The sequence below is a fragment of the Somniosus microcephalus genome, chromosome 14, assembly GCF_052327205.1.
Source record: "Somniosus microcephalus isolate GS21.2 chromosome 14, FLI_Smic_1.0, whole genome shotgun sequence".
In the NCBI taxonomy this organism is placed as follows: domain Eukaryota; kingdom Metazoa; phylum Chordata; class Chondrichthyes; order Squaliformes; family Somniosidae; genus Somniosus; species Somniosus microcephalus.
The window spans coordinates 69,686,383-69,711,129 of NC_141000.1; the positions used below are offsets into that span (position 1 = coordinate 69,686,383).

Sequence of the window (24,747 nt, forward strand, 5' to 3'; positions counted from 1 at the left end):
TTTTACAAACAGCAGAGGTCCAATTTCCTTTTCATAGATCAACTCTTCCTACCCACCTTCTCACTTTATTTATCCCTTTTTACTTCCAAAAACCCATTTAGTTGTCTCTTGATCTAACTTATACTGTCACCTTCAATGGAGTTTTGCAGTAATTTCTTTGTTTTTTTACGCTTTGATTGAAAAATGTTCACTTGTCTTCTATTACTCCTGACTTCCGCATTTTCAGCTCATGTATTTAGATCCATTGCCATAGTCAGTAATTTGCCTGACTTCATTTTGTCAAGTCTTTTCATAATCTTAATCTTCAGTTAGGTCACATTGAACTCACTTTAACAAATAAAACGAGTCGAATGTCCTTAACATTTACACATAACTTAATTTCAAATATCCAAATTATCTCTTTATTTTACTACTTCTTTCTACTTTTCAGTTTGTAGCAGAGATTTTTTTCCTAGCATTCCAAGTCAAGATACAGCTTCTCAGCTGGTAGCTGGCACACTGTTTGTTCAGACCGGGAACATAAGAACATAAAAACATAAGAAATAGGAGCTGGAGTAGGTCATTTGGCCCTTCGAGCCTGCTTCGCCATTCAACAAGATCATGGCTGATCTTCTACCTCAACTCCACCTTCCCGCACTATCCCCATATCCCTTAATCCCTTTGTTCCTAAAAATGTATCGACCTCTGCCTTGAGTATACTCAACGACTGAGCATTCACAGCTCTCTGGGGTAGAGAATTCCAAAGATGCACCACCCTCTGAATGAAGAAATTTCTCCTCATCTCAGCCCTAAATGGCCTACCCCTTATTCTGTGACTGTGACCCCATGTTCTAGATTCCCCAGCCCGGGGAATTTTTTTTCCAGCATTAACCCTGTCAAGCCCCTTAAGAATTTTGTATGTTTCAATTAGATCACCTCTCATTCTTCTAAACTCTAAGGAATATAGGCCTAGTCTACTCAATCTGTCCTTTTGTATCTTAAGGATCTCTTCTATAATGGAGATCATCAGCCTGTTGGAAGCTGCTCTTGATGTGAAAACATGGAGGTGAAATTCGTCTTGAGTGGTAGTGCAAACCCGCGATAGTGAATCGGCAGCCCATGTTACACTCTTGGGGTAAAAGAGAAGTCTTCCCTCTTCTCAAGCGGACCCCCTGAGATAAGGGGTTGACACTTGCCCTATAGCAACCACAAATTCACCAGACGGACACCTTGGATAAGTTCACGATTTTTATTCAAGCAAATGCAAGGGGAAAATCCCAGTCTCATCCCAGAGAAAGGATTCTTCCACCGAGTATCAAATACATACAGCAATTATACCCTAACTTGAGGCGTGCACCCCCTGTCTACGATCATTGATTGGTCTACAGAATTATCTGTTCCTGCTCTGGCCAGGAGGTGCTTACATCATGTTTTGAGAATCTGTATGTCCTGCCTTATCTTAAGCAAGGACATAAGAGCAGCTTATTAGCTTTACAGTTCTTGTTTTGTCTAGGTCCTACATGTCTTGCCTTATCTTAAGCAAGGACAAAAGACCAGCTTATTAGCTTTACAGTTCCTGTTTTGTCTAGGTCCTACACTCCTAAGCAAGGATAGGAGACAAACTTATCAGCCTTCTAGTTTCCTACTAATTTTAATTCTAAGAAGTTATAGTTTCTTCTAACTTTTAATTCTAAGAAGTCTTTTTTGTCCCCTTACAATCCTCCTTATGGCCCTTGGCTATATGCCCAAGCCAGGCCATTTCCCTATTACTTTCTCATGGGTGAGCCCCAGGTTTGTCCCTCCGTTTGGGTAGCTACTTTCCAAACTGCAGGATCTGCCTGTTGACTTTCCCATCGAGGTTATATAAGATAAGTCCTTTCTGCCGGACTTTTTAAATTTGCCGTATCCAGTTTTTTTCTTATCGCTCTCGCTATGGCTTGTCTCTTATTCCTGCTACATTTTTGACAAAACAATAACAAGATCACCAATACAACGCCTTGTACGACAACCAATACATCTGATATTATCCTTATCCAGGGATGTATTTGCACATTGAGTCCAGCATTCCAAAACTTAGTATACCAAGGCTGACTAGCCAACATTTCTTCAGTGTCCTTTTGTAGCTTATCTATTTCTTCCATCAAAATAACATACTTTTGTCTCTGCTTCTGAATGTCATGCTCCAGTTGGGTCTGTTCTTCATTCAGTTCGGGTATCGGTTTTCCTTGTGGCCTTATTGCCTTTGTATACCCTTCTTGGATAGTGTCCGTCACTGTCCCATTAATAGTTTCTTCTTTTAGTTCAGGATATATGATATACCCGTTTATATCTGTCTCTTCTTGTGGGGTAAAGCAGAAGTCAGTATCCGTGATGGCACAGGAGGTGGTCCCTCTCTTATTCATAACTGTCATAGTGGGTGCCTTGGTGCTTACACACCATTGGCAGGCTTTGAAAACCAGTTCTCTAACCAATCAGCAGGGGTGACTCATTTGGCTACTAACCAATCAGCAGGGGTGACTCAAACAGTATAAAAAGACCGGTGCTAGTGCGAGCAGCACTGAGTGCGGGTAGCAGAGAGTGCTGTGAGTTTGGGTAAGTGAGAGAGTTCGGGTAAGCGGGGTGTTAGGCGCTGTTTCTGTTTTGTTTCTGGCCTTATTTTCCCTGCCAGGCTAGGATTAGCAGACATCGCAGAGGCAGAGCAAAGAGGCGAGGCCCAGTCGAGGCAGCCGGGAGCAGCAGCGGGTGTCGAGTCGAGTCGGAGCAGCGAGGCGAGGCAGCCTAAACAGGCTCCACAGGCAACATTCCAATGGAAGGTCAGAATTCAAAAGTGACATCACAGCCAAGCTGGTAGGTGATTGGCTGGTTGGTGAGTACTTTTCCTTCCCTTTTAAACCTTTATAAGTTGGTAAGTTCAATTAAATAGAGGTGTGATATTCATCATCTAGAATCGGGGCAGAGGGTATTTAAAAATAATAATAAATTTAATTAATTACATAGAATGGGAGAGCAGGTGATGTGTTACTGCTGCAATATGTGGGAGCTGGTGGACACCATTGATGTTCACAGTGATCACATGTGCAGTAAGTGCTGGCTGCTCGAGGAACTCCGGCTCCGTGTTGATGAGCTGGAGTCCGAGCTTCAAACACTGCGACACATCAGGGAGGGGGAGAGTTATCTGGACTCTGTGTTCCAGGAAGTAGTCACACCAATTAGATTAACTAATTCAGATGTAGTCCGTGGTCAGGGACAGGAGGGTGTGACGATGAATGAGGCAGGTACGGGGGTCCAGGAGGTAGTGTTGGAGGAGCCACAGCCCTTGCTCTTGTCCAACAGGTTCGAGGCTATTACTCCCTGTGGGGACGGGAACAGGGATTGCAGGGAGAATGAGCAACCTGGCCACAGCACTGTGGAACGAGGGGCCATTTAAGTGGGGGGAGTAAAAAGAAATGTTGTAGTGGTAGGGGATAGTATCATTAGGAGGATAGATAGGGTTCTTTGCAGCCAAGAGCGAGAGTCCCGAAGGTTGTGTTGCCTGCCTGGTGCCATGGTTAAGGACATCTCCTCTGGGCTGGAGAGAAACTTGGAGTGGGAGGGGGAGGATCCAGTTGTTGTGGTCCATGTTGGTACCAACGACATAGATAGGACAAGGAAAGAGGTTCTGCTGAGGGAGTATGAGCAGCTAGGGGCCAAATTAAAAAGCAGAACCACAAGGGTAATAATCTCTGGATTACTACCTGAGCCACGAGCAAATTTGGCTAGGGTAAATAAAATCAGAGAGTTAAATGCGTGGCTCAAAGACTGGTGTGGGAGAAATGGGTTTTGCTTCTTGGGACACTGGCATCAGTACTGGGACAGGAGAGAGCTGTTCCGTTGGGACGGACTTCACTTGGCCAGTGCTGGGACTAGAATCCTGGCGAATCGAATAACTAGGGCTGTAGAGAGGGCTTTAAACTAATTACTGGGGGGGAGGTTTCAAGAGAGCGAAAAATAAAAATGTCAGCGGAGAAGGCAATAGAGCAAGGTAGCAGTGGGGGAATTAAAAACCAGAATGTGTCAGGAAGGGACAGAATATATAAAGATAAATGTAAAGTAGTAAAGGGGGTAAAAGCAGGAATAAATTGTCACAAAACATATTTAAAAGTTCTTTATCTGAATGCACACAGCATTCGTAACAAAATAGACGAGTTGACGGTACAAATAACTAAACATGGGTATGATCTGGTGGCCATTACAGAAACATGGCTGCAAGGTGACCATGACTGGGAACTAGACAACCAGGGGTATTTCACTGTTAGGAAGGACAGACAGGAAGGAAAGGGAGGTGGGGTGGCTATGTTAATAAAGGATGGAATCACTGCAATAGTGAGAAATGATATTGGGTCAAAGGATCAGGATAGTGAAACAGTTTGGGTGGAGATAAGGAATAATAAGGGGAAAAAGTCACCAGTGGGCGTAGTCTATAGGCCTCCTAACAGTTGCAACTCTGTTGGTCGGAGTATAAATCAGGAAATAGTTGGGGCTTCTAATAAGGGAACAGCTATAATCATGGGAGATTTTAACTTTCATATTGACTGGACAAATCAAACTGGGCAGGGCAGCCTTGAGGAAGAGTTCATAGAGTGCATTAGGGACGGGTTCCTTGAGCAGTATGTAACTGAACCAACCAGGGGCCAGGCAATCTTAGATCTGGTCCTGTGTAATGAGACAGGATTAATAAAAAATGTCCTAGTAAAGGATCCCCTTGGAATGAGTGACCATAACATGGTTGAATTCCAAATTCAGTTGGAGGGTGGGAGAGTTGGATCTCAAACCAGCGTACTAAGCTTAAATAAAGGAGACTATGAAGGTATGATGGCAGAGTTGACTAAAATGGACTGGGTAAATAGATTAAGGTGTAAGACGGTACATGAGCAGTGGTGTACATTCAAGGAGATATTTCACAACATTCAAGAAAAATATATTCCACTGAGGAAAAAGGGGCGTAAAAGAAAATACAGCCATCCGTGGCTAAGTAAAGTAATAAAGGATAGTATCCGACTGAAAACAAGGGCATATAAAGTAGCCAAATCTAGTGGGAGGATAGAAGATTGGGAAGCATTTAAAAGCCAGCAAAGAATAACTAAAAGATTAATCAAGAAAGGGAAGATAGATTATGAAAGTAAACTAGCAAAAAATATAAAAACAGATAACAAGAGTTTCTACAGTTATATAAAAAGAAAAAGGGTGGCTAAAGTGAATGTTGGTCCCTTAGAGGACGAGACCGGGAAATTAGTAGTGGGGAACATGGAGATGGCAGAAACGCTGAACAAATATTTTGTATCAGTCTTTACAGTAGAGGACACTAAAAATATCCCAACACTGGACAAACAGGGGGCTATAGGGGGGAGGAGCTAAACATGATTAAAATCACTGAGGAGATGGTACTCGGTAAGATAATGGGACTTAAGGCGGATAAATCCCCTGGACTTGATGGCTTACATCTTAGGGTCTTGAGAGAAGTGGCGGTAGGGATTGCGGATGCGTTGGTGGTAATTTTCCAAAGCTCCCTGGATTCAGGAAAGGTCCCAGCAGATTGGAAAACTGCTAATGTAACGCCCTTATTTAAAAAGGGAGGTAGACAAAAGGCTGGAAACTATAGACCAGTTAGCCTAACATCTGTGGTTGGTAAAATGTTGGAGTCCATTATTAAGGAAGCAGTGACAGGACATTTGGATAAGCATAATTTAATCAGACAGAGTCAGCATGGTTTTATGAAGGGGAAGTCACGTTTGACAAATTTGCTCGAATTCTTTGAGGATGTAACAAACAGGGTGGATAAAGGGGAACCAGTGGATGTGGTGTATTTGGACTTCCAAAAGGCATTTGACAAGGTGCCACACAAAAGATTACTGCACAAGATAAAAAATCACGGGATTGGGTGTAATATACTGGCATGGGTGGAAGATTGGCTATCTAACAGAAAACAGAGAGTTGGGATAAATGGTTCATTCTCGGGTTGGCAATCAGTAACTAGTGGTGTTCCGCAGGGGTCAGTGCTGGGACCCCAACTCTTTACAATCTATATTAACGATTTGGAGGAAGGGACCAACTGCAACATATCCAAGTTTGCCAACGATACAAAGATGGGAGGGAAAGCAGTGAGTGAGGAGGACATAAAAAACCTGCAAAAGGACATAGACAAGCTAAGTGAGTGGGCAGAAATTTGGCAGATGGAATATAATGTTGGAAAGTGTGAGGTTATGCACTTTGGCAGAAAAAATCAAAGAGCAAGTTATTATCTAAATGGAGAGAAACTGCAAAGTGCTACAGTACAAAGGGATCTGGGGGTCCTGGTGCATGAAACACAGAAGGCTAGTATGCAGGTACAGCAGGTGATCAGGAAGGCCAATGGAATCTTGGCTTTTATTGCAAGGGGGATGGAGTATAAAAGCAGGGAAGTCTTGCTTCAATTATACAGGGTACTGGTGAGGCCACATCTGGAATACTGCGTACAATTTTGGTTTCCATATTTAAGAAAAGATATACTTGCTCTCAAGGCAGTTCAGAGAAGGTTCACTCGGTTGATTCCGGAGATGAGGGGGTTGACTTATGAGGAAAGGTTGAGTAGGTTGGGCCTCTACTCATTGGAATTCAGAAGAATGAGAAGCGATCTTATCGAAACATATAAGATTGTGAGGGGGCTTGATCGGGTGGATACGGGGAGGATGTTTCCACTGATGGGTGAGACTAGAACTAGGGGGCATAATCTTAGAATAAGGGGCTGCCCTTTCAAAACTGAGATGAGGAGAAACTTCTTCACTCAGAGTGTGGTGAATCTATGGAATTTGCTACCTCAGAGAGCTGTGGAAGCTGCGACATTAAATAAATTTAAAACGGAGATAGACAGCTTCCTAGCTGATAAGGGAATTAGGGGTTACGGGGAACGGGCAGGGAAGTGGACGTGAGTCTAGGTTCGGATCAGCCATGATCCTATTAAATGGCGGAGCAGGCCCGAGGGGCCGTATGGCCTACTCCTGCTCCTACTTGTTATGTTCTTATGTTCTTATTCTCCATTCCCTTGCGGGGCGGCGGTTGTTTTGGAATCCTGTGTCATTGGCGTGATACTCAATGTGCACCCTTCCGTTCAGCCATAACCACAGTCATCCTTGGTCATTCTTGGTGGATCTCGGCATAAAACAACTTGGTTATTTCTATAACAGTCATCTATGTTAATACCCCTCGTACTGTTGTTCTCTTTAATCACATGTCTGGACAAGTCATGGTAGCGCAAGCGAGTTTGGTTCCTTATCTCCCTTATATTGTTTGTTTGGTATAAGGGATCTCCTTTTGTTACGTTATACTGCGGTATTGATAGTACAAATCCTATTATTTAAATGTCCGGTTATGCATCTAGCTTTTGGTATCCAAGCATAACTATTCCTCCGTACCTCACACGTATGCGTCATGTTTTTATCTAAGGTCCAATTGGTAAATACATCATTTGGTATCCAATCCGGCACTTCTCCATGTTGGAGTTGCTCTAGGTTATGTTGTACTTCACTAAGTATCCATGCTCCGTACCCTGCGCAAACTATTCCGACTGTAGTTGCCGGCTCATGTCTTCCCCTGCTTTGTTTATCAAATTTATAGTTCTGGCCTGGTCCCGTAACATGTGGGCCACTTGTAGCAATTCTCCCTCCGCGCCATCACCTAGCTATGCCTGCAGTCTTTGATTATCCCCTTCCCTACCCAACAATTCTTGTAAGATTCGGATTAGGGCATCAACCCGATCGTCTATGGTATGCAGGTCTATAGTGTTCACCGTCGCAACCCCTGCCGCGTATCCCACGCCTGCCATTTCTAGTATCCCTCTTTTCTCTCTGTCCCCTTTTCTACCTGTCCTCCTTTTCACATTAAATGTCATGGTTCTTGATTCAGGGCCTTCAAGAGCTCGTAGGGTCAAGTTATTGTATAGGCTCATTGTTTCCTTTCCACAAAAGCTGGGAATAGTTATATCCGTTAGGTTTAGGAACACCGTAATTATTCGTTGGCGTACCCCAAAGTGTATTTTATCCTTGGTTTTCTTTATTACCAATCCCCCTTTTGCTCCAGATTTCATAGTTGGGCACGTAGGTGGTGCTGGGGCCATGGTGGTCGGGACCGTTGTGGGGAATGAAGTGGTAGGATGTTTAGTAGTAGTGGGGTCATTGCGGGGGCTAATCTTCCAACACCATAATCTGAGTCTGGGCATTGGGAGCTTTGGGAGATTGGGTAGATTCCCCATTCATCCTCCCTTTGTTGGGGGTAACCGGAGAATTGAATGTAATCTAGCTCGCATCTTACTCGCACCCCTTTATCCAGCACACATGAGAATATCTCATCATTAATTTTATTGAAACATATGGTGCCCACCTCTTTCCATCTCACTACCATCCCTCTTATATCAGCATCTCCTGTGTGCCAGCCAGGTCTATCGTTGAATACGCTGATACCTGTTAGTCCAATACTACAATTTAAGTTTGCGATTTTTCCGATTGTCATCGTTAATGTCCCTTGCTCCTGATCACAGCTAACGTCGCTCGAGTTTTTGTAATACAAGCCTTGTTGGTTCTTTTGTCCGGCCTGCACAGCTTCTCCCGTGGCTCCCCCTATGATCCTGTAAAACATAATGGCCCTGAAATTCGGGTCTCCACGGGTGAGTACGCGCTGGGTACTCACCCGTAGGCCCAACGAAAGTGCCGGTTTCGTGCATGCACTGCGCATGCACGGGAAACCAGAACTTCCATTCCCTTAAAGGAAGCGGTTCAGAGGTGGAACGCGTGCGCCGGAGAGGCAGCGCATGTGCCTGGAACTTACGTTTTTTTTACAGGTTTCTCCGGGAGGGTAAGTCTCCAGCAGTTACACTTTTAAAAAGCAGGCGCAAGGCCTGCTTTTAACAAGGTAAGTGGTGAATTAATTAAAATTAAAACATTTTTTCCACAGGTTTATTATTTTTAAATACTTTAAAGAAAGGTAAGTTTATTTTTAGCCCCATTAGAAAATGTAATTAATTTTTTCAAAAATTTAAATTATTGTTTAAAATAGTTATTTTATGTAATTTATAGTTATTTTATAAAAATGTGATTAAAAAAAAATTATTTGAAGTTTTAGTTATGTTTTGGGGCTTATAGTATTTATAGTTTTGACAGCTCTTCCTGTCAATTATATGAATGGGCATTCCCTGCTACCATTGGCTCTCCATGGCCCACGTGATCCCAGGGGACGCTTCGAACTAACTGCGCCCCTGGGATACACAAGCACTGCGCACTGGCAGTTGGAGGAGGCCCAGGATCGGAATCCCACGCGGCCCCACAGCACAACGGCCGGCACGCTAGTAAATGCAGGTCAGAGGTTTACACCCGCGGGAAGCCTCCGACCCGAATTTCTGGGTCATTATTTCCCGGTCGTCACCGGTTAATTAGAGTCCATGCCTTTTCAACTGGGTCCAGTGTTTCCATTTGCCGGTGCCCCTTATATCTACGTATGCACTCGTGTCACGTACCATTAATACCTGTTGGGTCCAGTCCATTTTGGCGAGAACCCGGGTTTCTCTGGGTTGTTTATTTTTACTATTACCTGACTGCCTACCTGGGGTATTTGGACTTTCTGTTTCTTGGTAGCATTCTCTAAGTCTTTAATTATTTATTGGTCTCTAGCCTGCGCTTTCGGGTTGTGTAATTGCTTACAGAGTTCCATCACAAACCTCCGCATTCTGACTTTATATGGTCCTACGTCCTCACTTCCTGTGACCAGTACCTCGGGCAGTCTCATTGCTCTCCCCGTCATTAATTCAAAGGGCGTCAGTCCTGTAGTCCGGCTAGCGGTTGCCCTTAATATCATCAGGACTCGGGGCAACATGTCCACTCATCGCTGCCCGCGGGGTGGTTTCTTCCTGTACCTTAAGCATGTTCACCTCCTCGGGCCCAATTTCACAAGCACCGACTTGGGCTTCATTGGTCAGATTCCCTTTCTCAGCTGCCCGCTTGGCTGCCTCGTCTGCCCATGCATTGCCCTGTTGGTGTCAGCCAGTAATCTTCCTGTGTGCTTTAATTTTTATTATTGCATACTCTTGGGGTAGGAGGGAGGCTTCCACTAATTCCTTGATTATATTCTCGTGTCTTATGGGTCCTCCTGATGTCATATATCCTCACCTACTCCAGGCTACCATGTAATCATGCACTACCCCAAAGGCATATTGACTATCTGTATATATGTTTACCCTTTTTCCTTCGGCTAACCTCAGGGCTTCGGTGAGAGCCACCAATTCTGCTACCTGAACTGATAGGCTTCCTTCTAGTCGACCTTCCCTTTTAACCTGTCCATTGCCATCTACCACTGCCCATCCTGTTCGTGGTGCCCCTATCTACATATAGATCCATTTCCGCTTCCTTGAGCGGGGCTTCACTAACATGACTATTTTCCCCTTCACTTCCTGTTGGGTTACATTGATGTTCCTCTCCTTCCGTTATAATCCACCCTGCGGGATTGTTACCGTTGTCTTTAACTATTGTTACTGTGCCATTGGGGGGGTATGAGCATCGCCTCCCATGTGGCCCTACGCGTATCTGATACAGTTCTTAGCCTTCCTGTGTTAAGCAACTCTACTAGGGTATGCTGGGTATGTAGGATAATTTGTCCTGATATCACTATTGGTTCACTAACTCTGATGGCCCACGCAGCGCAGTCGAGGGCAGCAATGCATCTGGACAATCCTGCAGCTACAGGCTGCTGTTTAGTGGAGTAGTATGCTACCGGCCTTTGTCTATCCCCATGCACCTGAGTTACTACCACATTGTAATGATCCTTACTGTGGTAGTTATAGATTTGGAATGGCCTATTCTGGTCTGGTAATCCCAGGGCAGGGGCACTTACGAGGGCTTGTTTTAACTTTACAAATGCTGTTTCATGGTCGGGGCTCCAGTCCACCGGCTCCTGGGATGGTTTCCCCCCTTTGATCAAATCCTGTATCGGCTGGGCCATTTCTGCATATTCTGGGATAAAGTTCCGGCAATAATTAAATAGCCCTAGTACCTGCCTGACCCTTTTCACAGTTCCTGGCCTGGGCATCATTCTAATAGCCTCCTTTCTGTCTTCGGGCATTTGTCTCTTCCCTTGTATTATTATGTATCCTAAGTAGGTTACTTCGTCCTTCCCTACCTGTACCTTTCTAGGGTTTACCTTTAGTCCCGCATTCTGTAGGGCTTCCAGTACCATAGTCAATTGCATATTGTAAAGGGACCTGCCATTATCGGATGTTCTCGCGGAGTAATCTTATTCAATGCGGTCTACACAAATTTACACCAACCAGAATTTCACCGTGGCCACAATGAAAGTTTGGTTTTAATAGGTTAATTAGCCTCATAACTCCAATTTAATCCAGATCAATTTTGTTTTTAAACTCACCAGCATCACTTGGAAAAGAAAGAAAGAAGCCACATTAACAAAGAAACAGTCACCCATGCCTTGTAAACATTCAAATTCATTTTCTTCCAGGCACATTGGCAACTGTAACTTCAAGGCTGAAGCTTATCTTTTGTAAAACAATTAACAAACTTAAAACAACACACGCTTGTCCATCATTCAAGACAAGTCTTCAAAGGGTTAAACAGCTTTTAGCTCTCTGTACAAAAGAGTGGGTGGAGCTAAAACAAACACAACAGACACTTTCAAAGACAGAAAACTTCCACACTTTTAACACACACTTTCACACAAACTGAGATTCCAGCATTCCTTTTAAGATTCCTTTCACTCAGCAAATCCTGTATTTTACTTGTTTTGGACAGAAACTGATAGCTTCTGTGTCGATAAAACTTTAATTTTTTATTTCCTTATTCCCTTTCTTAAATTACTGGTACTCGGGTACAATTTTAGCACCCGTTTTTGGTCCCAATTCGAGTACGTCTACTCAACTCATAATATGCGCGAGCCACTAAAATGATGAGCTTTTCTTCCTTTAATTTTGTATCCTTAGCCCACTATTCTCTTTGTTTTACCGGTGGGTCGTTCGGTTGCCAATCGTTTTCCTTCATCGTATCTGTTAGTTTCACATTCTTTTCCGCTAGCATTTTTACTAGGGATCCCTCCAGTCCCCAGTCATACCCGTTGGCCTTTCTTTAAGATCGCTGGGGTCGGTACGTCGCCTCTAGGTTACTCTTGTATTCCTTCTTGTCTGCGCCGGCCGTATACAACCAATACCGGTTCACTGGTATTGCCTCATTGGCCGTGCTTCAGGACCTACTCTTAACCTGTAAAATGCTGGGGTCAGTACGTCACCCCTAGGTTACTCTTGTATTCCTTCTTGTCTGCGCCGGCCGTATACGACCAATACCGGTTCGCTGGTATTGCCTCATTGGCCGTGCTTCAGGACCTACTCTTAACCCGTATCCTGCTTATTCCTCGGTTCCCGTCAGTTCGTGGTTTGCTATACTTAGTTCTTTTATACAGATTATCTCCCCTTCCATCCACAATGTATCAGCTCTATCTTGTAGGTGGTATTTAAAAAGTACTCACCCCAACAGCTGCCACATTGTTCGGATCGGGGAGTCTGTATCCTGCCGACTACGCCAATTGTTGGGGTAAAAGAGAAGTCTTCCCACCTCTCAAGCAGACCCCCTGAGATAAGGGGTCGACACTTGCCCTATAACAACCACAAATTCACCAGACGGACACCTTGGATAAGTTTCACGATCTTTATTCAAGCATATGCAAGGGGAAAATCTCAGTCTCATCCCAGAGAAAAGATTCTTCCACCAAGTATCAAATACGTACAGCAATTATACTCTAACTTCAGGCGTGCGGGCCCCCCCCCCCCCCCATCTATGATCATTGATTGGTCCACAGAATTATCTGTTCCTGCTCTGGCCAGGAGGTGTTTACATCATGTTTTGAGAATCTGTATGTCCTGCCTTATCTTAAGCAAGGACATAAGACCAACTTATTAGCTTTACAGTTCTTGTTTTGTCTAGGTCCTACACTCCTAAGCAAGGATAGGAGACAAACTTATCAGCCTTCTAGTTTCCTACTAATTTTAATTCTAAGAAGTTATAGTTTCTTCTATCTTTTAATTCTAAGAAGTCTTTTTTGTCCCCTTACACACTCCGCCTGAAAAGAACACCAGGCGGAGTGTAGTATGGGTTGCCAATTCACTCACTATCGCTCATTTTGCGCTATCATCCAAGACCAATTTCACCTCCACAGTCTCTATATAAAATACTTTTAAAAGGCAGAACTCCTCAATGTGTAAAGAGACAGTTACTTGGGAAAATATTAATTTCACACTTTTTTATTCCTTTTTAAATACTGGTTCGTGAATAATTTTGTTCATAGTCATAACATAACAGCACCGAAGGAGGCCATTTGGCCTATCGAGTCCGTGCCGGCTCTCTGTAGAGCATTCCAGTCAGTCCCATTCCCCTGCTCTATCCCTGTAGCCCTGCAAGTTTATTTCCCGCAAGTGCCTATCCAGTCTCCCCTTGAAAACATTGAGTGTCTCCGCTTCCACCACGATTGTCGGCAGCGAATTCCAGGTCATCACCACTCGCTGCATACAAAAGTTTCTCCTCACGTCCCCCCTGTATATCTTGCCCAAAACCTTAAATCTGTGTCCCCTAGTCCTTGTACCATCTACTAGTGGGAACAGCCTTTCCCTGTCCAGCCTATCCAAACCCGTCATAATCTTGTACAACTCTATCAAATCACTCCTCAACCTCCTTTGCTCTAATGAAAACAAATCCAGCTTCTTTAGCCTGTCCTTGTAGCTAAGATCCCCCATCCCCGGAACCATTCTGGTAAATCTCCTCTGCACCCTCTCAAGAGCTTTCACATCCTTCCTAAAGTGTGGTGACCAGAATTGGACGCAATACTCCAGTTGTGGCCTAACCAACGCTTTATAAAGGTTCAGCATAACTTCTCTACTTTTGTACTCAATACCTCGATTTATGAAGCCCAAGATCCCATATGGTTTGTTAACCACTCTCAATATGTCCCGCCACCTTCAGGGACCTATGCACATTAACTCCCAGGTCCCTCTGTCCCTGCATGTTAAGTCCGTGAATGATTGAGACTAGCAGGAGAGAAACAAACAAGTCTTTACTGGTGAAAGGCATAAACGAAACTAACCAACAGAGGCTCTCTAGCGCCTTTTATACAGGGGTGGTCACTGCCGGTACTGCAGTCTGAAACCAGTTATTCTCTTAAAGGTACATACACAACAATTCCTCCCCTTTTAGATAAACAGTACATAACATTCATTTAACAACTAATGATAACGAATTACAATCACAATTACTGTTGCTAGATACATTGGTTAAGTTTAAGCAATTATAAGTTCAGTCTTTGAGGATGCTTCCTGATTCTGTCTGGATAACGCCTCTTTGGAGTATCAGGTTCTTCTGGCAATGTTGAGTCGGAATCAATGTCGTTGTTTGGTTCATCTGCTTCCAATATTACCGGTTCTGCGGTAGCTGCAATTGGAACGTCGATTTCATTACCAGGTGTATCAGATCGTGGTGTGGAGTTGACGTTTTCCAGTGACTCTAGAATCTGGTCAGCATGGCGTCTTACAATGCTCTCCCCAACGTCCACGGTATACATGAGAGGTCCTTGTCGTGTACAAATCGTTCCTGGCTGCTATTTCTCAGTGCGGTAGTCCCGGGCAAAAAATGGTTGACCTATCTTAAAACTCCTGGTCGGCCTTTCATTCATATTCTGAAACTGCCTGTTCTCCACATCTCTTCGGACGTTTGGCTTAACCAAATCCAAGCGGCATCGTAGTCTTCGATTGAAGAACATCACGGCTGGAGTTTGGTTGGTAACCGCATGTGTCGCATTCCGGTAGGCAAACAAGAAGTTGTCCACCTTGTGTTGTAGGGGTATATCTTCATTACACATTGCCTTGATAGCCTTCTTGAATGTTTGGACAAACCCCTCGGCCAATCTATTAGTGGCTGGATGATATGGGGCAGATGTGTAATGCTTAACACCATTGTTCTTTAAGAACCTCCGGAACTCTTCAGACACAAACTGTGGTCCATTGTCAGAGCAAATCTGTTCAGGCAGCCCATTCCTGGCGAATATGGTTCATAAAACTGCGATAGTTTTTTCCGTGGTGGTTGAGGACATTTTTATTACCTCTGGCCACTTTGAATGTGCATCCACCGCAATTAAAAACATCGAGTCCATGAAGGGACCAGCAAAATCAATGTGCACCCTTTGCCATGGAGATGAGGGCCACTCCCATGGATGCAGAGGAGCTTGTGGTGGGGCGTTTTGGACCTTCTGGCATCCTGCACAGCTCTTGGTCATCTCTTCGATTTCTCTATCGATTCCCGGCCACCACACAAACGCTCTGGCTAAGCTCTTCCTTTTTACCCTACCCAGATGACCCTCATGAAGCTCATTGAGCACTCTATCCGTCAACTTAGGTGGAATTACTATTCTGGATCCACACATCAAGGTTCCTCTGCACACTGGCAGCTGTTCTCTCCTTGGCGAAAATGCTGGCAGCAGTGGTTCGCCATGTGCTGGCCATCCCTTCACCGTTAAATCATAGACCCGTGATAGTGTCGGGTCATTCCGTGTTTCCTTTTCTATGTTTGCATTCGTCACAGGGAGACATTCGACTATGGTCGAGTGGAATAACTCCATTGGATCCACTGCAAGGTCTTCTTCTTCCACCGTCGGCAACGGTAGACGTGACAATCCATCAGCATTTCCATGCTGTTTAGTTCCCCTGTACTCGATGTCATATTGGTGTGCCCCTAGGAAAAGGGACCATCTCTGCAGCCGTTGTGCTGTCATTATCGGTACGCCCTTCTGAGGGTTGAAAATGGAGACAAGAGGTTGATGATCGGTTAGTAGAGTAAATTTTTGACCGTGCAGATAGTGATTGAACTTCTTCACCCCCCACACTAGGCTGAGGGCCTCTCTGTCAATCTGGGCGTAGTTACGCTCGGCAGAAGTTAACGAGCGTGACGCAAAAGCTATCGGCCTCTCCAAACCATCAAGGAATTTATGTGACAGTACCGCCCCAATGCCGTAGGGAGACGCATCACACGCCAGCCTGATTGGCAGTGCTGGGTTGTAGTGAGCCAATACTTCCCTTGAAGTGATTAAGTCCTTACTCTTCTGAAAAGCACGTTTACAATCATCGCTCCATTTCCATGCTACCCCCGTTCGTAGCAGGGCGTTCAGTGGATGCAGAATTGTCGACAAATTCGGCAAAAACTTATGATAGTAATTCACCAACCCGAGGAATGACCTCAGTTGCGACACATTTTCAGGCGCTGGGGCCTTAACAACCGCTTCAATTTTGTCAGGGGACTTATGTAACCCCTCTTCATCAATCACGTGGCCACAATACGATATCTGTTTCTTAAAAAATTCGCACTTGGGGCGGTTGGCTTGCAGCCCATGTTCCCGTAGTCTAGTGAGCACCTGTTCTAGGTTGTTAAGGTGTTCACTGTCATCTTCACCTGTTACAAGGATGTCGTCCAAGTAACACTGAGTCCCCGGAATCCCTTGCAGGACTTGTTCCATCGCTCTTTGCCATATCGCCGGAGCCGATGCTACTCCGAATACCAATCGATGATACTGGTAAAGACCTTTGTGAGTGTTTATCGTGAGATACTTCCTAGAGGACTCTTCAACCTCCATCTGCAAATATGCTTGTGCTAGGTCAATTTTTGTAAAACGCTTCCCTCCAGACAGTGAGGCGAAGATGTCTTCTATCCTTGGAAGAGGATATTGTACTGTGTGAAGGACAGGGTTCACCGTCACCTTGAAATCCCCACAGGTGCGAATCTTCCTTGGCTCTCCAGACTTATTGCTTAACGTTTTCTTCATGACAGGAACAATGGGTGTCGCCCACTCGCTCCAGTCGACCTTAGACAACACACCCACCTTCTCCAAATTCTCCAGCTCTGCCTCGACGGCTGGGCGAATTGCATATGGTACTGGTCTTGCTTTGAAAAACTTGGGAACTGCATTCTCTTCTATTTTTATCGAGGCGGTTACGCCTTTAAGCGTGCCCAGTTCTTGTTGAAATACCTCTTTGGCGTTAGCTAAGATTGTTGACAATCGTCCAGGAGTGACATCTTCATCTTTTTTACCGTCCACCGTCATTGCATGAATGGAATGCCAATCTAAGTTTATCTTCCTGATCCATTCCCGTCCCAATAACGGTGGTCCACCATTTGGCAGTATGTAGAGATACAATTTCCGTATTTTCTTGCCATTGTATTCGACAGGCACCCTTATTTTTCCTCTGGGGTATACTTTTTGCCCCGTATATGTCGTCAAGACGATGGATGTCTCTCTCAAGGGTATGTGTGAAAATAGCCGCTCGTAGTCTCGTCGATTCATGACGGTTAGCGCTGATCCTGTATCCAATTCCATTTTAACTTGGGACCCTGCTATCGTGAGGGTGACCCAAATGGTTCGGTGATCCTCTTTTGCGATTACATTGTGAAGTTTGAGACAGCTTAATCTCCTGTTCTCGGATTCACTATCGCTCATCTTTTGTACTGTCTTGTACGGTTCCTTAGTAGCCTTTTTGTTGTCGCTGGTCTTCTTCCCAGACCTACAAACTCGTGCAATGTGTCCAATCTTCCCGCATTGTCTGCATATTTTGTCTTTGGACCAGCAGTCCTTCTGGTCATGGTTAGTTCTGCCGCAGTGATAACATTTTGCAAATCCCCGTGTCATTTCGTGGGTGCCGTATTCCTGTGGTTTTTGTTGAATTTCTGCAGCTCCCCTGGCTGCTGCTTCATACGATACTGCCACGCTGAAAGCCTTAACTAGCGTCAGCTCTTTTTCTGCGAATAACTTCTTCTGTGTTCCTTCACTCAGGAGTCCACAGACAAATTTGTCCCGTAGGGTATCTGCCAGTCCTGCTCCGAACTGGCAGTGCTTTGATAGCTTGCGTAGTTCCGTAAGATACTCAGCATTGCTCTCATCTTTGTGCTGAGTTCTCCTGTGGAATTTAAATCTTTCTGCTATCAACAGCGGTGCAGGGTTTAAGTGCTCCTGTAGAACAGCAACAATTTCGTTAAAACTCTTCGCCTTCGGTTTGGCTGGAGTAATCAGATCCCGCAATAGGCCGTACGTTCTAGCGCCCATTACGTTTAGCAATATTGATGCCTTTTTCCCCTCCGCTATTTCATTTGCCTCGAAATATACCTCGACTCTTTCCACATACGTGGTGCAGTCCTCTAATGTATTATCAAAAGCAGTGATACAGCCAGTCTTCGGCATCTTGCAAATCTAAAATGGCGCCTCCCGCGCTTTGCCTTCTTCTCCAATTTAACAAAATGGCGCCTCCCGCGCTTTTCCTTCTTTCCCGCTGTTGTTAGCGCTGCTTTCCACGGTTTCTTGCGCGTATTCATTTTCTTTTATTATTTTCCCGTCGTGGAGCGGACCCTCTGGAACACTTCCCTCACTCTTCTGAGGTCCGAACGCTGCCCAGCTTCGAAACACCGGCCGCGCCCTGTATGCTCCACCCTCTCTCTCTCTCCTTGCTTCCCGACTCGCTGCCCGGCCCCATTGCAGCCCAGAAAGGATCAGAGCACTACCTGCCACCAGCCCGATTAGCTGGGAAACCACGGACCGAGGAACCCAGCCTGGCTCTGGACAGTCTCTCCTGCAAGTTTTGAAATCGATGATTGACGGTCGACGCCCGTTTCTCGAGTTTCAATGGCCTATTTTGTTTTTGTTGTTGTTTTTTTTCTTCTTTCTTCTGGCTCCGACCTTCAACACGTCGTCGGAGCTGCTGCTGAGTTGCAGGTAAGTTCGTTTCTAACTCATCGCCAGTGCTAAGTCCGTGAATGATTGAGACACGGACTAGCAGGAGAGAAACAAACAAGTCTTTACTGGTGAAAGGCATAAACGAAACTAACCAACAGAGGCTCTCTAGTGCCTTTTATACAGGGGTGGTCACTGCCGGTACTGCAGTCTGAGACCAGTTATTCTCTTAAAGGTACATACACAACACTGCACACTCTTTGAAACTGTGCCATTAAGTGTATATTGCCTCTCCCTGTTCCTTCTGCCAAAATGCATCACCTTACACTTCTCTGTATTCAATTCCATCTGCCACATGTCTGCCCATCCTTTCTATGTCCTGTTGCAGTCGATTGGTATCATCCTCACTGTTTGCCACACCCCCAAGTTTGGTGTCATTGGCAAATTTAGAAATTCTACTCTGTATTCCAATATCCAGGTAATTTATATATCAAAAAAAGCAGTGGACCCAGCACTGACCCTTGGGGAACACCACTGTCTACCATCCTCCAGTATGAAAAATAGCCATTTACCACAACTTGCTGTTTTCTGTCCTTAAGCCAATTCTTTATCCAAGCTGCCACTGACCCACCTATTCCATGAGCCTCAATTTTGTTAACCAGCCTTCTATGTGGTACTTTGTCAAACGCCTTCCGAAAATCCATGTAGACAACATCCATTGCATTCCCTTCGTCAATCCTCTCTTATTACTTCATCAAAAAATTCAATTAGATTATCATAATCATCATCTCATAATTTTATTGTAAAATATGAACATGAAAACATTTTACACCAGTAACCATGGATTGTCATTAAAAGAGGCAACTTGGAAGCCAAGTTATCTATTATTACAAAGGGTGGCGTGCAACAAATGTCATCTCCACTCATTCTACTCACTCACTTCCCGAAGCTCTTGTGCATTTCAACCATAGACATAATGATTATTGCATACCTAGCAGATATGCTAAAGTCCTTCTGAAATGAGAGACATGCTGTCCGAGGACGTGGTAATCAAGAGGCTGGATGATGTAAACAAAATGCTAAGTGTACTAGGTGTTGATTGGATTGATCTGAGAATATTAAAGGAGCTGAAGAGTGGCATAAGAGCTTCACAGGAGATTTTCTAAAGTAGTATGATAGAAACAGGGCAAGTACAAGATTGGAAAATAATGAACATTATTTTGATTTTTTTTTTAAAAAAAGGACCCAATCTTATATTTTAGAGGGTATTTTCAATATAAGATACAATTTCACCACCCTCACCCCCCTTAGCCCTTCTAGGTGTTGAGGGGCAAAAAAATCTACTTGTTGGGCTGTTGTTGAAGCACACACATTCACTTTAGTGCGGAGCACTGTGCAAGGAAGTTGTTGAGAGATAAAGAGAGCCTGTTGTGGCAAGACCTGTAATCCATTACCACTGGTGGCACCACTGCCTCTGGCAGTGAAAATTACATTTTTCCTTTTGACTTTTTGTAGGCTGCAGCAGGCGATATATGTAACATCAGTCAGTCTGCAGTCCATTCCTGTATCAAGTAGGACACTGATCCCCTCTTAAAGGCTAATGTCTATATCAAGTTCCCCATGGCCACCAGGAGCCTGCAGGAAAGGGCTGTGGGATTTGCTACCATTGTGCAGGATGTCGTAGACTGCATCAATGAGCTCGGACCCACCATGATAGACCATTGGGCACGACGGTCCCAGATGCAACATTGACGTAGCTGCGCCATTATTATTTTTGACGTTCCAGCAATTTGCAACGCAAATAGTGCGATGTGAAGGGAGAGGTAAAAAGTCAAATTAACATAGTTTGCTGGGAGATGTGCCATTGTAGCAATTTCTGGCCCAATATAGTTTCCTAAGAGATCAGTGCAACAATTTCTAAACACGCTTAATAATGAACTCTATATATTAATTGCCAACAATTTTCTCCATTGAGAATATGCATGCCTTTACCTCGAACAGGTAGAGTGAGACTGAACTCCAAATCAGAAATAAGAAAAAGAAAGGAACTTCCACAATGGCCTAGTGATGGGGTCACCCACTAAGCCAGAAAGTTCCAGGTTGATTCCTGGTTTGTACGGTTAGCTGATCTCGACCATAGCAGAAATTGAGGCACTAATTGCCTCAGTGCCCCTGGGCTCCTGAGTGGAAAATCAGCCTGGGCTCCAGCTCCTTATTACTGCTATACATTGAGCCCTGCTAGAAAGTGTATATGCATGTGGATGTTAGAGAACCAGATCAGCTTGCCTTTTAATCCCTCAATGGTTGTATAGCCTGTTAACAATCACTCTCTAGACACTCATACAATGAATGGACACTTGTACTAGGTATTAGGAAGTGGGCAGAAACTGTGGAGCCATATCACACTAAGAGTCAATGCTCTCCAAGAAATAGAGAAAAAAGGAGCAGAAAATTGGTGAGGGAACAAAAGAACATGAGTCGGAGATTGCATTCACGGTGTGTTGTCGGATGTTAATCAAACTCAAGCAGGACAAATCCTGTCCCACAGCCACTCCAGCTTATAGATATGCTGAAGCGATTTGTAATAACGCTTAATTTCACTTTTTAGCCCTATTGCGGACTATAGGACTACATCTTTGAATACCTTGCTTATTGGTGCCATGAAATTTTCAGTATGACTGGGTTAAACACCACTTGTTCCAGAGACTTTGCATAAAATACATAAAAAACAATGTTGATTATTTTAACATGTTCTTACTCCAATATACAGAGCATTTGCTTTCCATAACATTTTAGAGTATTGCCATTTTGTGTAATTAATATTTCAGTCTATCCACCTGTTGTATCAATACATCCATAACTCAACCAACACTTCTTTCATGTCCTCTCTCTGTTTCAATTCTTCCAAATGGTGTTGCATTGTGAAGATCTCTCAAAACCTACAGACCAAGTTCACATTCCTGGTAAATAAGTTTAGAAAAGCAGGGTAATTAAGGGCATGGGACAACTGCAGAGTCTTTTTTTTTAACAAAGTCTATGATATGACAATGCAATGGTTAACATTCTGACATGTTCACATAACTGTGGCAACTCTCTGAGTTAACCGAATTATTAAATTTGGAACATGGAAGGACAGAACAAGGGTGTTGGTATTATGTGTGATAACACTTTTGTTATGGCATTGCTGGATATTTAGAGATCATTTTACGCTTGTCATATTCTGTCTGGTTATCAAATTCAGCTTTAATACAGTTGCTGCTCATTATTGGATGGTTAATGAGGAAGATAGGCATGAGACTAAACCCATTATAATTAGGAAAAAGTATGGTAATTAAATCAACAAATAGAATGACTAATGTAAAAATGACACAAGTAAAAGGCTGCCTGCCTTCATCATACTTTGACCAGCTTTAATATGCCTGTTGCTTCCACAGGCCATATACAATCTGCACCATCATGGACTCTGTCTGCTTGAATACACCCTGATCCCCAAAGATAGTCAAGCAAAAACCAGAATGTGCATTGATTCTCATTTCTAATGTTCTGTCCTGAGCTGCTGTCCTCCACAAACAACATTCCGCTCTCTTTGCATCAGTGGCACCGCAATCACCTATCTCTGGAAACCTCCAATCCCGTTGAGAGCTAAATATTTATCCAGCTCCTTTTTGAGGAGTTAAGCAATTCCAGCTTTTGCTAGGCTCCTTTGCACATATCTACTACTCTTGGGAAGAAAGGTTGCATCTCATCTCCAGTCTCAATCCAGGCTTTTTAATATTAAGCCCCGAGATCCCAAGTTCTATGCTCGCAGTCGAAGGCAAATAAACTACTTAGATCTACATAATTGATGCCTCTCAGCATTGTAAAACCCTTTGGGCTCGATTTTCATTGAGCCGTGGAGGTGGGCTTGGAGGCGTGCAGGGGGTTAAAATCGCAAAAACTGGTGGGCGGAACCCCGGCCTGGTTCCCGACTCCGATCAATTTTAACTCAGTCGTGTCTGATGGTCCCGACTCCGTCCCGCATCTAACAGGTGGGACTGGTCGTTAAGACCCTTAACAACCACTAAATGGCCTCTATAATCCTATTTTGAAAGGCCCTTGTGAATTTAACCCTTTTCCCACATGAAACACGCCTGGTGGGAAACACGAATGTGAAACCTGGCGGGAGCACTATTGGACTGCTGACTATCAACTGCAGGTCAACCATTAAAGAGGAGATTTGATCAGCCATGATTTGCAGGTGGCAGGACTTAGTGGTCTCAGGTCTGGGGCAACTTTTAGAAGGCTTAACCACACCTGTGGAAGGTTGGAGCCTCACGCCCATCTTCAGTGTGACCTCCTGGGAAACCCCTCTCGCCACCTTCACTCAGCGCTTCCTCAATGGAGGCATATACCAGAAGCATGGGAGCCATTTAGTTCCTTCCCACCTGGGCATTAGAGGAGCTTGAGCACCAGCCACGGCAGCAGCAGAACCAGGAACAACAGCAGCAGGAGCGCCAGGCTGCTGTTCACCCACCTGAAGCTGCACAGGTCAGAAGGGGCCAGCGCCTGGAAGTGGCTGGAGAGCACCTTGCTGCACATCAGGGGGGCCATGGGGACCCATATCTGCAATGGCAGTCCTACTCAGAAGGACTTCCATGAAGGTCTGGTTTCTCTGTTCAATAGATGCCCATCGCTCCTCAAGAGATATCATTCTATTCTGAACAATTACCATGTTTTCCATACCCTGGCGACTAAGCTCCTCCATGGCCGTAGCCATCCTCTCCTCTATGGTAGCCAGCCTTATCACGAAGGTAGCAATTTTTTCCACGGATGTAGCCAACCTTTCAGTGGTGATGCGTTCATGCGCCAATGACTCCACAAAGGCTCTGCTCATGTTCGCTATGGACTCCTCCATTCGCTCCACACTCGCAGCGACCCTAGAGACAAAACCTGCCAGAGACTCCTGCATATGTGCCTGGAGTTCCATCACCTCTGATCTTAAGGATGGACCCAGAGGCAGAGGGTCGACATGCTGCTGAGCCGAGCTGGCAGAGTCCTGCGCCCTCCAACTAGGACTCTCCACTGCTGTCCCTGTCTCCACAATCTGCTGATGCTCACTTGTGAGCTGTGAGACACCAGGTGACAACATTACTCTATGTCCCGAAAGTCCCACCGAGGTGTGAGTGTCTGCGCTGGTGCTGGGTGCACTGAATTCTGCTGACGCTGCGCCCTCAGAGATTGCAGCTTCCTCTGAGGAGTCTGGCTGCTCAGCCTCTTCTTCCTGGCTAGGGGTGACGGATGCTTGTGATGGTCCTGTGGGGGAGTAAAGGAAAGAGTCAGAGATGTGATGCAAAGGCTACATGCACATAGCTTTTTGCAGATGCTCATAAGTCCATCTGGTACAGCTTCACAATCATTATCAGCGACTCATGCAATGTCAAAGAGAGAGATGGGAAACTTTTCCGTCACCAGCTTGCTGTGTTACAACCGTCTGTCCGTCCCCCATGCGCGAATCATCCTCTATTCCCATAGTTTCCAGGACGGCCTCCTCCCAGGGGGTCAGGTGGGCTATTGAGGCTGTCCCTCCTCCTGTCCTGACTCGCTCTCTTTTGTTGTGAGCTCTCTTTTCCTGCAATGAGGGAGACAAGTGGAGGTTGAGTGAGAATGAAGGAGTGAGTGTAGAGATTGCATAGCATAGATACTTAGAAGAGACAAAGATGGAGTGAGGTTGCAAGACCAAGGGCCCCTGTGTGTTGTCAGTTGTGTTCAAAGCATCAGAGTGATAGGGAGTGTGAGGGCTGCATGGTGGAATAGTTATGTGAATGTGAGCATAGAGAGGGAATGGGTAAGGGTGCATGGATGTCAGTGTCAAGTGGGATGTGGAGGAAGAGATTGCTAAAGCTGAGTGCCGGTGAGGAAAGGCAATGGGGATCAGATTGAGGGTGATGGGAAATTCATACTCACTTTTCCAGTGCGCTGAAGGTCATGAAATCTTTTCCTGCACTGTATCCAGGTTCTGCGGGTGACTCCCAA

The 24,747-nt window shown here is 44.8% G+C and overlaps 1 protein-coding gene and 1 pseudogene across 3 annotated transcripts in view; one reads left to right on the plus strand and one right to left on the minus strand.

Annotated features, from left to right (window-relative positions):
* Positions 1 to 24,747, plus strand: part of sytl5 (synaptotagmin-like 5) — a 139,381-nt gene that overhangs the window by 23,349 nt on the left and 91,285 nt on the right. The window lies entirely within an intron of this gene.
* LOC147107537 (uncharacterized) lies at positions 1,933 to 8,107 on the minus strand (annotated as a pseudogene).